Here is a 13,382-nt window from a genome sequence, read left to right as displayed (position 1 = left end):
AGCTACCCATCATCATCTCAGTGGGTGATAGTCCAGTTGTTGACTGTGGAGTGGTGCGAAAGCTCAAGAAAGCCCTAATTAACTTTGTCTCAAATGTATCATCGGTTTTCTTTTTTCATGAGCTCTCTGAAAGTCTGTACTGCTCTTTTAGCTATGCTGTTAAATGATGGGTGGTACGGTGCTGATGTAACATATGTGAATCCATTTCATGTCATAAACTCTTTGTTTTGTTCACTGACAAAATACTGTGCATTGTCAAACATGATCATCTCTGAGATTCCATGTGTGCAGAAACTTCTCACAGTTTATTGTTGCTGATGTAGCTGAGGTCACCGGGTACATCTAACCACTTTGAGTGTGCATCCACAATCACTTAGAACATTTTCCCCATAAAAGGACCTGCATAACCTATGTAGAGTCTTCTCCATGGCTTCTCAGGACACTCCCAGGGGTGGATTGGTGCAGGCGCAGGTGCCTTTTTTGTGTTAATTGTATGTGGTGCATGACTTTACCTTGTTCTCTATGTCAGTATCCATGTGGGGCCACCACATGTAACTTCTTGCCAGGCCTTTCATGCGGCTCATACCCAGTTGCGACTTATGTAACTGTTCCATCAAAGGAGCCTGTCCCCTCTCCAGTATCACAGTACGGGCTCCCCACAGCACACAGCCATCCTGTACACTAAACTCATGTTGTCTCTACCTATAAGGCATAAAGTTACCGTCCGATTATTTGTCCATCCTCTCAGGATATGCTCATTTGCTACATTTTTTAAGCTGTTCTGATGTCATCATTGGTCTCTGCTCCTGGACTAACTTTAACACACGTTTCTCTGGTAATGGACCATTGGGTTTCTCTGGAAGTGGGAGTTAGCTAAGAGCATCAGTGTTACCATTGTTTTTACCTGCTCTGTACATGAGAACATACTCATACTGTATGCTCTTTACAGTACAGCCCATCTTATTATCATCATCTGGGATGCCATGTCCAGTACAGCATTCATCTCATGGAATAAATCACAAATTTCCATTCATAAAGATACTATTGAAGATACTGTACTCCAAAATGAACAGCAAATCCCTCTTTATCTAACTGGGAACAGTTCTTTTCTGCACCTGAAAGTGTGCATGATGCAATCTCTATAGGCTTCTCCTCTCCATCTGAAATGCAGTGAGCCAGCACAGCTCCACCTCTGTATGAAGAAGCACCACAGGAAATGATCAGTTCTCTTTTTTTCATAGTGCAATTAACACACTGCTGGATTGCAAAAGTTCTTTTCACTATTTCAACTCCCGTCTTGCTCTGGCCCCCAAAATGACAGTTAATTCTTCGTAAGCAATTTATGCAGAGTTTCCAGGAATGTAGACCAGTTTAGGAGGGACTTATTTTAAAAGTTCAACAGTCCCAAATAAGTTGAGCTCAGTCAATGATGGGTGCTGGAGCCTTCTTCACAGCTTTCACCTGTGCCGGCAGTGGATGCAGCCCTGTCTTCTCCACTCGATGTCCTAAGAATGTCAATTCCTTCTCCATGAAATGGAAGTTGCTCCTTTTTAAGTGTAATCCTGCATTTTCCAGCCAGACAGAATGATGTCATCAAGGTACACAGAAATTTTCAATTCTCTGCACTACACCCTCCATAGTACGCTGAAAGATGGCTGGACTAGATCTCACACCAAAAGGCAACCTTGTGTATGTCAACAGTCCTTGTGTGTTCACTGATACTTCATCTGGTACAATCTGTTGATATGTATGGCTCATGTCTAGCTGTATGTATTTGTCTCTGTCCTCCATCTTATGCACAGGCTGCCAGTCTATCTAGAGAGCTTTAATCTATCTTTATGCCACTAGACTTGTCCCTGAACCTTTGACAACCACTACTGAATCTTAGCAATGCCTTTGTGTTCCAATTTGACTTATAATACTCATAATAAAAAGCTCATAATACTGGCACTCTATGGCCACCGCATATTCTCAGTTTTATCCTGCAAATATCTAGCCTGCGTTTGTTGGTACCTATGAGTAACTTCTGAAATACCCAGGTTCACAGTCATCTGTATCCACCTTTGGAGCAAAAAATGAATGTTAAAGGATGACAGTCCTCATGCAAGAGTCTGACTCTTCGGAGGGGAAAGGTAGTAGAATTGTATGTATTTTTTCAGGGTCTGCTCAGGGTCTGCTTCAGTAATACATTTAAAGAAAGCCATACTGGCAGAATATTAAAAGAAGGGTCCTTCTTCTTTAAAGTATTCCATTTCCTATCACATCCAACCAAGTAATTGTTTGAAATGAAAGTGTACGTTGAGAGATTCCCACATGACAGAACTTACACAAAAATTCAAAAGGAAAATAATGGTCAGGATAACAAAAATAAAGACTCGAGAAATAGCATTGTGTATCTGCTGTCATTTAAACCCATTGGCCATTGCCTTAAAATTTGTGCTCTCCCTGAGAAATGTGAAATTGTCACACATATGACCTCAAATTGTACTCTTATAGGTTGACCATTTCTGAAAAGAATTCTAGCTTCATGTTGTATAAATCTGCATGTATACTTTTTTCAATCAAAAAAAAAATTCATTTGAAAAAAATTTGTGTTACAGGATAATGACAAGGAACCGGATTTGGCGGAATCTGCTTACATCTCAACAGAGAGCATTGAGGCAGAAGATATATTCTTCAGTTGTAGTTTGCCAAAGCAGCCATGTTTCTTTTTTATTGACAAAACAGAATGGCAAGAGCTGAGGAAATCTCAGAAAGGAAGATGTTTTCAAGGATTACATTGGACAAATGTGACTGCCAGGGGAATAAGATCAATTCACCCATACTGCAGCTTTGGTTTCAAATGACACTGTAAAAACCCTGCTGTCACGAAAAAAAAAACACACACACACCCATTTTCAAATGTATGGGCTACTGCAGGTTTTGAAGATTGTCCCTATACTGTTAGTATGGAAGTCACAGATGAGATAACCCTGAAGGCAACTGTGGTATTCACAGGAGGTGAGGTGTGCCACAGTACAAGTGAACTAAAAAGGAGGCCAGTCTGTGCTGATTCGCATACGTCCATTGGAGAAACGGCGGAAACAAAATTACCAGGAAGAATCTATTTTGATTCCATGCAAAAAATACCAGAGATGGTGATACAATCAGGCTTCAAAAAAAGGCACCAAAAGAGGTTCTAAAGAAGAAGAATGGCCCCCAAGACAACCAAAAAGACCTCATTCCAATGAGCTTCTAATTCTGCAAAAAATGTGAACAGACAATGTAGTCCTGCAGAGGGATATGATGAACCCAAAAGGCATAATGCTGCGGTAAAAAAAGAAGCTGTCAGTGTTTTAAAAAAGGTGCAAGAATGACATTGTGTATCTGGATGCAACGGAAAGTTTAATTCAACAAGAGAGTGCAAAAAATCCACCATACTATGTGTATGAGTTAATTGTTCGGAATCCTTCCAAGGGGGGACCTCCTGTTCCTGTTGCAAACTACATTACTTGTGACCACACCAAAGGATCGGTCACCTACTGCCTGCAGGCTTTTCAAACTGATCTGATCAAGTTATATGTGAAAAAGGCATTCAAAAGGCCAATTATGATCATTTGTGATGGTTCCTTTATGCTTTTGCATTCTATTGCTTTTAAATTAAAAGTGTGGAGGATCTCCCGTAGAAGTACTTTGAAGTCTCACTGACCAACATCAGGCAGAAAAGTTTGACCTTCCCATTCGGCACAGATGCTTAAGCCACAAAATGAAGAATGCCAAGGATCTGTGCAAAAAACAGTAGGTATTTTATGAAGGGGGAGTAGTCTATAATACACTCAACTACAAAAATACAAAATTCAACTAACAACTAATTTTCTTTTTTCTTACGTTTTTTCTTCTTATTTTCTTTTAGTATTCAAAAATATTACAAGCTTGCAATGCATAAATTTGGACTACTTGCTGTTGTGGAGATTTTGCTGATTATTGGTCAACTCATCAATGAAGAAAGTGTACAGGAGCCCAAGATGTCTTATGCTGAAAATATTTATTGAAGCTTGGCCAAGTAGATTGGAGAAATTATCAATACAAGTTTATGTGCACGATGCCGTCTCCATTCTGAAGCTCAGTCCCCTGTGCTCAGTCTTTTAACCCTTACAGATTATGCTGCAAATACTTTAGGCCCAGAAATTGTCAAGCTCAATGCTTCCACAGTTTGTGGAGTTAGTCTAATGGTTTGTTATTCTTTAAACAGGGAAATATTTTTACCCTTGTTAGTTCAGATCACAATGCAGTATAACGTTAGCGCATCCTGGTCTGGAGCCATTGTTATCTGGCTATGCCCATGCATTCTAACAGACCCCAATCTATGGCGTCTAGGCAGGCAAAAACAGCCATCTCCTTTGACCTTGGCTACTACAGCAATTCTGCTTCACTTTTATCAGAATGGCTCCGTTTTCCCTAAATGACTTCAGACAGCTGCCCAACATCTCAAGGAGAGAAGACAGTGGGCCTTTCAGAAAGATTTGCTGCTGTTTCCCCTGAGACCTCAAGGCCCATGCTTGACCTGTGTAACCAAATAGAAAATTTCCTAACACTTGCATGTTCCACAAGTCTGAAACAGATGGATGAGGTGGTTCCCAGTGCCACATTCCTGTTTTATAGTCCTTGCACTGGAGACAGCGTGGCAAAACACAACAACAGCCTCCAAGTGCCTATGCAGCAAATGGGAAGACTGAAAGTTGAGGAACAAAACATTGTTGCTGAAGACTACAAGGTAATTAACAGAATTCCAATTATTTTCATACTGTAGACTATGTTCAAATCTCAACCAGATCTGCTGTGGATTTTTTTGAGAACACCTTTACACTTTGTGTGTTCCATTATAGACATGTAGACAAGATTTGCTAGTTAAAGTGTTCAGGGTCTGTTTCAAGACGTGCCCTGTCTCTTGCTTAATGCTTCTAGGGATTAGAAGACTCACAATTTGATAACTGTCATAAAAACCTGATGAATGATTAATTCTATTTATTTACATGAGTGTAATCAATTGCAATTGTGTATAACTGCAGAAATTTCAATTGTCTGTCTTTTATTGAGCATATAGGGATTAAATTTACTTTATAACAAATACTATGTCTAACTGCACAAATAATACAGTGTAATAGTGTAATAATACATATACACTATATATTTAAATTGTATAAAAAGGAAAACATTTCTCTTCAGAATTATATGGCAGCCACACCTCTTTAGAGCCACTTCCAACAAATAATGGGCAGTGCACCTCTTGACCATGATAATGAAACAAATAATTATGATGCACCAACATTCATTGCCAGTTAGGCCAAGTACTTCCTCCTGAATGCTACTCTGTGGTCTGGTCTGATGCTAGGTGGGTTTTACAAATCCTGTGTCCAAACTTAAGTAATTGATGATAACAAAATATTAACACTTGTACTTTATATTGCACATTGTCCTATATTAGCTGTCATAGCCCAGCATACCAGCATTTCAGCAAGATCCACAAAGAAGTCAGTTAGTCCAATAACCAGGTAAATTCTGACCTGATAAATTTTAAATATCTTGTTCATCAATAGCTCCATTTTAAAATGAATGTTTTTGCCTTAAACTATTTGCAGAAAAATTTTTTTTTTTCAGTTTTACAAAACTTTACACAAGACAATCAGACAAAAGGGCATAAAAGGAAAAAAGTAAGTGGGACCTCAAGAGAATTAGGTTCCAGTGAAGGCGACTCACATGACGGATGGCTTTGTGCATATGTACCAAAGGATGCACGATGCACTGCTCTGTGAATATGAAGACTCTTCTAGTCCTTTCGAGTGGAAATGGAGCAATGAAAAAAGACACGTCAGAAGCGTAGAGGAGTATTTTTTTTTCCCCACTAGTAAAGGGTCTGCCATTCAAATAAGTGAGAAGCAGGGTACTTTCTGTAAGAGGGTATAATAAAAATTCTAGTCTAGAAGCATTTGCTGAGTGCGTATACATTAATTTGTATGTAATTAATTACGTAATTTTTAAAAAATCATATAAATTATGCACATTGGATTTTGGGGGGGAGGGTCTGTTTGTTTGTTGTTTGTTTTTTTGTTTGGTTGTTTGGTTGTTTGTTTGTTTTTTTGTGTGTGTCAGAAGAAGTCTCCAAAGGCATCCCCAAATGTACCAGAGGAAAAATCTGAAGTGGGAGCCCAACACAGGTGTTTTTTTATTTCTGTTTTGAATGACATTCTATGCTTACTGTTTAAATGGGACATTACTGAATAGAATATGAAAAACATTAAGCAGTTGTAGGCTATGTTCTTAAAATGTAGGTATTCGGTTGTAGGGGTTGGTTGCCATATAAACTGTTATACTGGGCTGAAGACAGGCCCAAATCACACCCAAAGCACACTGAGAGACTGAGCTAAATGACTCTGCTTGGTCAGTCAGCAGGCAAATGGTTGGCAATAGGCAATCAATCCAAACAAATTACAAATCAAAACACATCCTATATTAATAAAAGTTATGTGCTGTATATACAGTCTTGTGAGGTATACATACTTGGAATAATGACTGATACAGAACAAGTAAGGAAGTGGAAGGCTGATCTGATGATGTGATGGCAGGAAAGCTTAGTGGTTAGAGCAGGTGGCCAGGTGGAGAATAGCAATCTATCTAAAAAGACATTACAATTAGTGCAAAAATTTTACTATGACTTTAAAACTGAGGAAAAACACAACATACAGAAAGCAGAGTCAGAGGAAACCATAATACACTGTACATAATCATAAGGAATGTGTAAACTGACCTATTGTAAATATATCAAAAGTATAGCCTCTCAGCACACTGACAGCCAATGGCATAAAAAGAATAATAATCTGTTACATCAATAAATTTCAAGTATGCATGTTTACATACACGTAACTTTGCTGTGTCCATTAACGTTACCATTACACACCACAGGCTGACGTGCTGATATGCTGCGGTTGCCAGCGTTTGTGTGATTAGTAGCGAGTTTTGCTGCTCTGCCTCTACCCAGTTAATTATACTATTTTCTTCATTACAGCAGCTAATTACCCGCTGTACATTTACACCTACATTGGTTCTGCTTAAGAACTCTTAGTTCTCTCCTTCCTTTAACAATTTTCTAGCTATTTCACAGTCACAGTTTACACGCTATACAGATTTGCCAGTTACTTTAGCATAGCAGTTAGCAATGGCTTCTCTCTCTCCCTCCCACTCTCCTGATCTCTCTTGCTCGGTGTGTATTTTGTTTAGTAAACAACTCTGCCTTCTTTGGCAATAATTCTACATGCAATAAATGTAGTTTATTTGAAGGCGATGGAGCTGGGGCTTAATGAATTGGAAGCACGGCTCTGCACCATGGAAGCCAAGTCGCGATAGTTAGCTGGCCCCCAGTAGCCAGTGTGAGCCGACCCAGTTTGGCTCTTAATCTCCCCCCAGCAGCTCCTGAGCCTCCAGGCAGCCAGGACAGTTAGGTGACTGTCCGTAACAAGAAGCCTAGCCCTAAGCAGAAGCCAATGGTTCACCACCAACCAGTTCATGTTTCAAACAGACACTCCCCATTCAATGACACACCGATTGAAAAACCAACTCCGGTTATTGGCAAAGAATGAGAATATTTTGAGAAACATGAAGTTAGCGACACCAGCGACCATAGTCAAATGTATTCCTGGGTCCAGAGTTTTGGAATGTAGAATCCTATTTGAAACTGCTGGCTAAGGATGAACATAAATACAATAAGATTGTTATTCATGTTGGCAGTAAAGACACCCAATTATGCCAATCGGAGGACACAAAAATTAATGTTGAGTTGGTGTGTACATATGCAAAGACAATGACTGACTCTGTAGTTTTCTCCAGACCTCTGTCTAACCTGACCTGTGATGACATGTAGAGCCACATGTCATCATTCAATCGCTGGCTGTCGAGGTGGTGGCCAGCAAAAAAACGTGGGTGTAGATAATTGGCGGACTTTCTGGGGAAGACCTAGTCTGATTAGAAGAGAGCGCATACATCCCACATTGGATGGAGCAGCTCTCATATCTAGAAATCTGACTGAGTTTATCAGTAGACCAAAACCATGACAACCCAGAGTTGAGACCAGGAGGCAGAGCTGCAGTCTTACATGCTTCTCAGCAGTCACTCATCCAAAATCCCATAGAGACTGTGTCTGCCCCCCAACCACCTAATTTAATTAACTCAAAAATAAACAGAAGAGGAGTTGGACACAAAAACCTAATAAAAATTAAGACCACCATTGCAGAAGTACAACAAAATAAGTGAAATAAATGTGCACTCTTAAACATTAAATCACTCCCATCCAAAACTGTATTAGTAAACGATCTAATATCAGATCATCATATTGATATATTTTGTCTTACCGAAACCGGGCTGTGTCATGATGAATATGTTACCCTAAATGAATCCACTCCTCCTAGTCATATTAATACTCACATTCCCCAAGGCACTGGCCGAGGAGGTGGAGCCATTTTCAGTTCAAGCCTAATGATCAACCCTAAGCCTAAACTCAATTATAACTCATTCAAAAGCCTGGTTTTTAGTTTTACATGTCCATCATGGAAAACCTTAAAGCCTATTCTTTTTGGTATAGTGTACTGTGCTCCTTGCCCATAGTCTGAATTATTATCTGAAATCTCAAAGTTATTACCAAGTTTAGTCCTTAGCACAGATAAAGTAATTATATTAGGCAATTTCAATATTCATGTGGATGTCGATGATAGCCTTAGCACTGCATTTATCTCATTATTAGACTCAATTGGCTTCGCTCAGAGTGTAAATAAACCCACTCACTGTTTTAACCACACCCTCGAACTTGTTCTGACTTATGGCATTGAAAGTGAACATTTGATAGTCTTTCCACAGAATCCTCTTTTATCGGACCATTTTTTGGTAACTTTTGAATTCCTATGGCTGGACTACACACCATCAGGGAAAAATGTCTCTTCTAGATGTGTATCTGACAGTGCTGTAGCTAAATTTAAGGAAGTAATTCCATCAGCACTTACTTCATTGCCATGTTTAAATATAACAGATGCTAACTTTAGTCCCTCCCAAATTGATCATCTTGTTGACAGTGCTGCAGTCTCAGTGAGAATGACATTTGACTCTATTGCCCCTCTAAAAAAGAAGGTAATAAAATAAAGGAGGTTAGCTCAATGGTTTAACTCCCAAACCCGCATATTAAAGCAAACTACGTGAAAACTTGAAAGGATATGGTGTTCTATCAAACTCGAAGAATCCCGCTTACCCTGGCATGATAGCCTCAAAACATACAGGATGGCCCTCTGTAATCCCAGAGCAGCCTATTACTCATATTTAATAGAGAAAAATAAAAACAACCATAGGTTCCTTTTAGCACTGTAGCCAGGCTGACCGATAGTCATAGCTATAATGATCCATGTATTCCTATAAATTCACCACCTCCTGCCCTCAACCGGCACCGATTTATCCTCATACACAGGAACCTTGGAAACATATATACTTAGACAGTTTCTCTCCCATCAACCTTCACCAACTAACTTCAATAATGTCTTCATCTAAACCATCAACCTGTCTCTTAGACCCCACCCATTTTACACTTATTTAGGCCATCCTCATTAGATGTAATCAATCTGACTTTATTAATAGGATATGTACTACAGTCCTTTAAAATATCTGTAATTAAAACTCTTCTTAAAAAGCCTACTCTTGATCCAGATGTTTTAGCCAACTATAGACCTATATCTAATCTTCCCTTTCTCTCTAAGATCCTTGAGAAAGCTTGTTGCCAACCAGTTGTGTGACTTTTTACATAATAATAGTTTATTTGAGGATTTTCAGTCAGGATTAAGAGTGTGTCATAGCACAGAGGCAGCATTGGTGAAAGTTACAAATAATCTTCTAATTGCATCGGACAAAGGACTTGTCTCTGTACTTGTCTTGTTAGATCTTACTGCTGCATTTGACACTATTGACCATCACATCCTATTACAGAGACTGGAACATTTAACTGCCATTAAAGGAATTGCTCTAAACTCGTTTAAGTCCTATTTATCAGATCAATTTCAGTTTGTGCACCTTAATGATAAATCCTCCATATACTCAAAAGTTATTCATGGAGTTCCACAAGGCTCTGTGCTTGGACCAGTTCTATTCGCCTTATATGCTTCCTTTAGGCAAAATTATTAGGAAACACTCCATAAACTTCCATTGTTATTCAGATGATCCAATTGTACTTGTCAATGAAGCCCAATGAAACCAATCAGTTAGTTAAACTTCAAGAATGCCTTAAGGACATAAGACCTGGATGACCAGCAACTTTTGCTGGTAAACTCAGACAAAACTGAGGTTTTTGTACTTGGTCCACAACACCTCAGAAACACATTAGCTAATGATATACTTACTCCAGATGGCATTGCCCTGGCCTCCAGCACCACCATTAGGAATCTTTGAGTTCTCTTTGATCAGGATATGTCCTCTAATTTGTGCATAAAACAAACTTAAAGGAATTCCTTTTTCACCTACATAACATTGTAAAAATCAGGCACATCCTGTCTCAAAAAGATGCTGAAAAACTAATCCATGCTTTTGTTACTTCTAGGCTAGATTTTTGCAATTCCTTATTATCAGGCTGTCCCATAAAATCTTTAAATTCTCTCCAACTGATCCAGAATGCTGCAGCCCGAGGACTGACAGGAACTAGCAAAAGAGATCATATTTTTCCTGTGTTAGCTTCTCTGCATTGGTTCGCTGTAAAATCCAGAATAGAATTTAAAATCCTCCTCCTCACCTACAAAGCCCTCAATGGTCAGGCACCATCATATCTTAAAGAACTCATAGTACCCTATTACGCTAGTAGAACACTGCGCTCCCAAAATGCAGGCTTACTTGTGATTCCTAGAGTCTCCAAAAGTAGAATGGGAGGCAGAGCCTTCAGTTATCAGGTTCCTCTCCTGTGGAACCATCCTCTCCACATTTAAATGTAGGCTTAAAACCTTCCTTTTTGATAGAGCTTATAGTTAGGGCTGGCTCAGACTTGTCTTGAACAACCTCCTAGTTATGCTGCTATAGGCCTAGACTGCCAGGGGACTTCCCATGATGCACTGAGCTCCTCTCACCTCCTCTCCCCTCTCTCCCCTTATTATTATACTTTATGTGGTACCTGTTTTTTGCTATGCCCCCTCAACATCTCTCTCTCCTTCTCTCTCTCTCTCTCTCTCTCTCTCTCTCTCTCTCTCTCTCTCTCCTCTCTCTCTCTCTCTTTCTCTCTGAACCCAGCCGGTTGAGGCAGATGCCCCCTCACCATGAGCTGGGTTCTATTCAAGGTTTCTACCTGTTAAAAAGGAGCTTTTCCTTCCCACAGTCTCCAAGTGCTTGCCCATGGGGGAATTTGGGCCTCCGTAAATATAACTATAAAGAGTAAGGTCTAGTCCTGCTCTATATGAAAAGTGCCCTGAAATAACCTCTGTTATGATTTGGCGTTATATAAATAAAATTGAATTGAACTGAAAAAGGTAAATTCTTTCTTTTTATTAAAATAACATTTGAAACCATGTTTGGACTGGTTATACAAGATGAAGTGTTGAAAATGTTTGAATGAATCTGTATCACTGATGATGCTGTTGGATTTTATGAAAAATGCACTCTCAATGCACTCAAGTACTAATTATATGAACTAGGCAATAAGCTAGTGATGGTACCCCATTACAAATTGAAAATGATAATGAACATAATGTAAGCTCTCACTTGTCTGTGGTAAAATGCAGTTATCATCAGTATTTATATTTCCAAAACCATTGTTTACTGCAAGTTGTACATCAGTACTAACCCCAAATCTTCTGCTAGGATGATTTGGAAGCAACAGACATTGTCACCAAATCAAAGAGAATGTCAACACAGTTGACAAAAAAGGTGTCACAATTTCAGTTTGAAAAGCTGACTGAATTTACTTTAAGGTGGGAGCAGCTGTCAATGCTGCAAATTGATATTTTGCAAACCATGGCCTTGGTGGCCTTTCAGAGGGTCCTGATCCCTACCTTGGGGATCACTGATGCACTGTGTACTTTTACTTAAGAAAGGACCTGAATGGTTATTGCATTGCTGTCCCCCATTAAAAAGACACTTAATAGACTAACATCACACACAACATTAAATAAAATTTTGTGTTTACGTAGCAGCAACCCACACATTAAATTTTGTGCCATAACAAATATAAGTCATAAATTGTGTCTGCTGTATTCACAGAAAGCGGCAGTGCAGATTATCAAAAGAAGACAATCCAAAATCGAGGGGCTTTGGAATAAGTCAGCCAAACAGAAAAACATACTTCTAAAAGACCTCCAAGGTTGCATACACTGGAACAAATCTTTCACCAGCATTACTAGTTGACCAGTGGTACCATCAACCTGGCCAGCAATCTAACGACAAAGGACAATATGCACATTGATGGTTTTCAGTCAGTTCAGTCAGTTCTACCATTTAGTGCAATTGCACATGGAGGGATTGTTGGAACTCGAACAAAAAAAGTTTGTCCAGATATTGAACAGTCGCCAGAGCCACTTGATCATGGTTAGAAAGGTTTGCGGCGAAGAAAATCCACTCTCTGTATATGACAGCAAACATGCCCCTCTGGACCCAAGAACGCAGCAGACACAGTCCTGGCTGCTAAGGCCACAGTCAGACAGTTTTGAGGTTCTGCAACCACCTGTACAGCAGTAAATAAATCTCAGTAATTGTGGGGTGCTTGCCATAGCCTTTGCATTCGCAGTATGTAAGGGTCATCCACCACAGTTGTGCATGTTAAATGAAAGAAGGCTAAGGGCACAGCTGTATAAATCATAAACAAAAAAAACAGCATCAAATTTGGAGTGAAGACCATAGAGAGTGAAGCTGAGGCAAACACTATGAAAACTGCACTAACAGTCTATTGTGTTTACAGAACAGCTCACTACAATGAGCTGATGGTCCAGTGCTCTAGGTGCCAAGAGTGGTATCATCCCACATGATAAAAATTCCCAAAGGGGTGATTGGTAATGATAAAAGGCATTGTGTTTTGTATTCATTGATTTGAATTAATTTTTAATTTATTTGAAAAAAATGCTAAACATTTAAAAGGTGTCACTGCTGTATTTTAAGTTTACATTTGATAAAAGTAAATGTCAAATATCACAAATTTTATTACTGTTTAATACATACTAAATTTCACAATAATCACTTTTTATTTATATTCTTACAAACAAAAACAGGACTTTTTTTCTGCAAAAAATGCAACATTAGAGAAAATAATTGAGTGTTCATAAATAAATTGAATTAAAAACTAGAAATTGAAAATTTCAGCAAACCTATAAAGGAAAGGTATTTATCAGTTATGGCATTTGATTTCA

The sequence above is a fragment of the Xiphias gladius genome, chromosome 4 (genome assembly GCF_016859285.1).
Source record: "Xiphias gladius isolate SHS-SW01 ecotype Sanya breed wild chromosome 4, ASM1685928v1, whole genome shotgun sequence".
Taxonomy (NCBI): domain Eukaryota; kingdom Metazoa; phylum Chordata; class Actinopteri; order Istiophoriformes; family Xiphiidae; genus Xiphias; species Xiphias gladius.
The sequence above is the reverse complement of the archived record's forward strand: the minus strand, read 5'-3'. Positions refer to the sequence as shown.